The 5,679-nt window shown below is 35.5% G+C and overlaps 2 non-coding genes across 2 annotated transcripts; both read right to left on the reverse strand.

The window, feature by feature from the left end:
- Positions 1 to 2,883: 2,883 nt before the first annotated feature.
- Positions 2,884 to 2,955, reverse strand: TRNAH-GUG (transfer RNA histidin (anticodon GUG)). The gene has a single exon. It is a non-coding gene; the product is annotated as a tRNA-His (tRNA).
- Positions 2,956 to 3,168: 213 nt separating this feature from the next.
- On the reverse strand, positions 3,169 to 3,240 carry TRNAQ-UUG (transfer RNA glutamine (anticodon UUG)). The gene has a single exon. It is a non-coding gene; the product is annotated as a tRNA-Gln (tRNA).
- Positions 3,241 to 5,679: the final 2,439 nt, after the last annotated feature.

Consider the following 5,679-nt stretch of genomic DNA (forward strand, 5'->3'; position numbering starts at 1 on the left):
ACGCGCTTAATTATCGCCACATTGAGTGGAGCCAAGGAACGGAGCGTGAGATTCAGACATATTTTTAGCACATAAAGAAAAGGCCGCCAATCAAAACGAAAGTTTTAATGGTTGGTAACATTAAGGAGGGCACATAATGTAGTACTACTGTAACAGAATTGCTCAACTATAAACAAGTGGGGAAGGAAACACAGAAACACGCGAGGGCGATCAATCTGAAACTGCCTCTTAGATCAGAATTTGTAAATACTTACGTCTGAAAAGATGACGAAGCCTACGAAATCCATTTCTTAAAAAGGGGCAGCAGCCACCCTTCGCACTTCTCTCATCTTCTTCTTTGACCAATGATAGATCAAACATGCAATCTTCCTCGTTTTCTTCTTCTTTTTCGCATGAAGTCGCTGGCGTGGAAGTTGGTATGGGACCCATGGACGCTGCCATGGGAGGTCGAAAGGCCGCTTCGTTGTAGGCTGCAACTAGAAAACAAACTTGGTCGTTACACATGTGTCATTGCATTCACTGGCTTTCTGTGAAAGGCATGTTAATAGCGATAAAGACTCATACGCAACTGTATATTTTTTGCTGTCCATTTGCAAGACATACAAAATCTTTTTTTTTTTTTTTAATGCTTTGAACGAATGTAATGATGAATAGTCAAATTTAATTGTATTAATTTTTTTATGCTCGACCATGACGAAATGTAGTAATTATACACCTGGTAGCAGTCCTTTAATGCATGTCATTAAAGTACATCTACTCATTAAAGTACAGGTGTTCAGCCAATGACAACTCAGCTTACAGGTGTTCAGCCAATGACAAGTCAGCTTACAAGTGTTCAGCCAATGACAAGTCAGATTTGTACCGTTATAAAACAAGAAGTATCGATTATTCACGGATATGCAATCGAATTAGAATTAGCGAAAAGTCACGGAGGCTGAAAATCCAATACTGTCGCAGAAGGTTATGTTCTGTTACTATAATAATTAGCGTTAATTGTAAATAATATTCAAATAAATTCAATTTGTCATCTCGTTTTCCAATGTCGAATTCAATAATCAAGGTTATATCAAGTTTAACGGAATTACATCAAGGTCAATGACATTATTGTTCCTCGAAAAAAATCAATACTTTCGCGTCTGCGCACATCTCACATTTCACGACCTAGAACAAGGTCACTTCCGATCTTGTCAGATACATATAAAATGTATACATCTGAATAATTTCAAGTTAGAAATATGGTCGAGCATAAAAAGTCGTATAAAACTTGCCTATAATGGTAATTAAGACGCTCGTATGAATATTATGAAACTCTCTTTCGCTCGTTTCATAAACAACCATACTTGCGTCTTAATTACTATCATTATAGGCTCGTTGCATAATGTACTATTAATATATATATAGTAGACTATTGAGCCTGCAATGTAGAATATTTTCAGTGTTTGTGTCATAAAGCCCCAAATTAGCATATCGATGGCATTAGACTTAGTATCACGTATTTGATATTTCCAAAATGTTCACGAGACACATAAAACTATTATTATTATATAACTGTATCTAGTTGAACCACTGAACCACAACAATCACTAAGAATACTATGTACATCTGAAATTAAAGCTTCATGTTGCTGTGAAAATTCCAATTAACATACTCGAATTTGAAACTCACGACAATATATTTAACTTTTATTTCAATCGGTAATTATGTATGGAATTATAGGATGGGGTAGCTCATTTAAATCTAATTTCAATCCACTTCATTTATTACAGAAGAAAATAATTAAAATATGTCTTCATAAACCTACTGATTTTCCATCTCAAAATTTGTTTCTAGACTTTAATGTACTTAACGTAAGACAAATTTATTATATTGTATTTATAAAATTGATACATAAAAATCGAAATAATTTTGAATTGTATTCTCATAGTTATGAAACAAAAAGTATGAATTCTTTAAGATTGTTTGAACCAAAATGCAACACTGTTACAATATTTAATCATAGTAGTAATTTAGGCCAAAGAATATATAACACTTTTATATTTAAATATCCTATTCTTGTTAATTCTAATAGTTCTAGTATTAAATTTAAAAAGTTATGTATGAATTTTATAAAAATTGAAAAATTGTAAATTTAAATTTGTATACTATTATTGCACAGTAGACATAAGAACTTGTATTGTATAATTATTAATTTCAATTCAGGAAACCGCCCCTGAGCACGAGTTCTACTCTTTCAGGGGAGAGCTAAAGTTTTTCTGTATATTTATATTTTATGTTACAATTATTAGCAAAATAATAAATAAATAAATAAATAAATAAAAGACATGATTTTAATTTGAATTAAGTTCAACGATCCTTTGCATTTTCACAGCTACATAAAGCTTCAAAATGCAGGTTTCTCAAAACTTTACATTTTGAGTTGTTTCACTTTCGAACTGGGCCATCGATATTGTATTCCTCTTCTGAGTGTCTGCACACTTGGATAAGAAACAACTATTTAATAAAATTATATTATTATGTTTACTGTCATATTAAAACGCTTGAGAATTTCGTGTTAAAATTTTAAATTAATGTTCTTTTTCTGTCAAGAACCTAATTTGTTTTAACTTCAAACAGTGAAGAACAGGTTCTGCGATTTGTGACCAATACAACACGTGAGTCGGACGATTGGTGAGTACTGGTTTAATGACGTCACTAAATAAACGGTCTTTTCGTTAGGTCTACTAGTGACAACCTTTCTCAGATAATCAAAACAAAATATTGTAGATATTTTTTTAATATGTGGTTTAGTGATTCCGATTGAAGTGATGTAGAAGTTGTGAGAAGAGCTAAAACTATATCGAGAAAGAACAATTATTTCTTTGAATAATTAAAAGGGAAAAATTGTTCCGGAGCCGGGTATCGAACCCGGGACCTTTGGTTTCACGTACCAACGCTCTACCACTGAGCTACCCGGGAACTCTAACCGACACCGATCCAATTTTTCCCTCTATATCCACGCACCTCAAAGTGGGCTGACAACCGTCAAGCAACCAACTTCGAGTGCACACAAACTCCGTGTGACTTAAATTGTGGTTTTCTGTTAACGAACAGTGACGTGTATTATGCAAATCAAGATTTCAGGTATAACTCCCTGTAAAGTTGATTTGAATAATTTCGAGGGAAAAATTGTTCCGGAGCAGGGTATCGAACCCGGGACCTTTGGTTTCAAGTACCAACGCTCTACCACTGAGCTACCCGGGAACTCTAACCGACACCGATCCAATTTTTCCCTCTATATCCACACACCTCAAAGCGGGCTGACAACCGTCAAGCAACCGACTTCGAGTGCACACAAACTCCGTGTGACTTAAATTGTGGTTTTCTGTTAACGAACAGTGACGTGTATTATGCACGTTCGATACCCGGCTCCGGAACAATTTTTCCCTCGAAATTATTCAAATCAACTTTACAGGGAGTTATACCTGAAATCTTGATTTGAATTATTTCTTTATTGGAGCATTGTTTAAACATTATAATGAACGGTTTAGATAAAGTGCTGAAAAGCTTGAAGTGTTGTTAAATATAGTGGGACCTGCTATGCAAAGACAAACAAATAGAAGTCATGCATTCTCAGCAAAGCTACAATTAGCCTACAAATTGCTCTACAAATTGGGATATTGATTATTTTCCAATGCCATCAGGTCTTTTTGTCCTACACCGGCAAGATTAGCACAATTTTTACCTAATAATCCAATTCATCAACTGCAATAATTGTTGCTGGTTTTCCTCCGCCACTGCCAGTTCGTCTGACATTGTCAACTTCAGCTTACAAATTAAATATAAAACCACACTAATTTATGGATAGATAAAATATAAAACTGTAAAAAAAATTGGCGAATTCTTCATCAAATCATAAATGGCATTCATTTCGGCAGTAGACCCACTAGCGACATATTAATATATTCATATTATGATACTATCTGTGAACTTGAATTCATACTTATCAAAGTTGCTTTCTAATGTTGGGCCAGTAAGTGTTCCTAACGTATGCATAATCTTTGTTCTGCGGTATCAGTTCCACAGCCTCACACATTATGAATTACTTGTCTATTCGTTTACTTTATCATTTTTGGTAATATACTTGAAAAAGCACCCAACAATATATCTTCCGATTCATGAATCATATTGAGTGCGGCTAATTTGCTTTCAATTGATGGCATTTCAGCCGAAAAGAGAAAGCAAAGCCAAAACACAAACAACTTATTCTAATAACCCCAAATAACAATACCTACCAATGACTATAAAAAAAGAACTCAGTCAGCTGACTACAGTCTGTACAAAACTAGAATGGTATTAACAGTTCAAGGCGTCACCATGGCAACCGCTCAAAACAGCCAACCTGAATCCATGGTGACAGGTCGGCGTTTCCTACTCTTTCACAGCGGGCACGTGGTAGCGAGCTGTTTTGTTCGGAAGAGTTTAATCATCGGTAGTGTCACAGAAATATTGGTTCTGTCGTGACTATTGTTTTCGTAGTTATTCCTGTGACATGTGTATTTATATTACCGACTATGTTAAAAAAGATTTAAATTTCGCTACGAGAAGCTGAATCTTCCACTGCAGTGTTCCTTCTCTGCACACTATCGTAAAGAATTTACGTTTCACATTTTCAGTGGTCGGGCAAAAGGGCTTAAGTAATTATTTTTTGTGATATAAGATTACCTTCATTAAATTCGTTTCCTCAAAACATCCATTCAGCGATATGATTGCGAAGGGATTAGTTTATTATCCACCTTGTAGGATCGTCAGAAATAGAATCACTATATCTTTCGTCCTATTTAAATTATAGGCATAATATGAAATAGGCCTAATTGATTTTGCGTTATTATTACTGATACTAAAATCTCAGACGACAGGCTGAGATAAACCGTTCACCCCTATTTTCTCTACTGTTCGCTACATTATGAAATTCAGATTTATGTAGCCCGACACTTTTCCACGAGACATTATTAGCTGATGTAAGATGTTCCATGGAGTTAAAACCAAGGACCCGGGTTCGATCTCCGGCGCCGGAGTGAATTTTTCTTCTCAAATATTAATTGTGAATATTGCAGATATTATTTTGTAGGACAAATTAATAAAGAATCTTCAGTATTATCATAGCTAGCAGTGTATATTTCTGTACAGATTACTGTGCACTTAACTGCGGAATCCCGGCCAAACAGTCACTCAGCTGAGTGCACCCCTTGTATGAGGGCAGTTGACTTTGACATATGACGTCAACATATATCCCTAACTTGGAGTCAGGCCACAAAAGGGAAACATTGAAGGTGGAGAGTTCGATCCGGTACTGTGGCTTGAAATCGGAGTAGCGTAGTGGTCAGAGCGCTTGGTACGTAGAACCAAGGACCCGGCTTCGAATCCGAGCGCCGCACAGTGTTCCAGAATGAAAATTTAGCGGGACAAACTAATAACTTTTCAGCTACCTAACAGATTTTTATGAAATTTTACACAGTAGTTACAGGTAGCATATATGTTATGTATACCACTCTCGTTACGTTGGTATCAGGGGAACTACCCCCTACATGGGGGCGCAATTAGACAAAATTAGTAACTTTTCTCCTATCTCAATGACTTTTATGAAATTTTACACAGTGGTTACAAATAGCATATATGTTTTGTATACGAGCTCTGATTACT

This window comes from Periplaneta americana, chromosome 2 (genome assembly GCF_040183065.1).
Source record: "Periplaneta americana isolate PAMFEO1 chromosome 2, P.americana_PAMFEO1_priV1, whole genome shotgun sequence".
In the NCBI taxonomy this organism is placed as follows: domain Eukaryota; kingdom Metazoa; phylum Arthropoda; class Insecta; order Blattodea; family Blattidae; genus Periplaneta; species Periplaneta americana.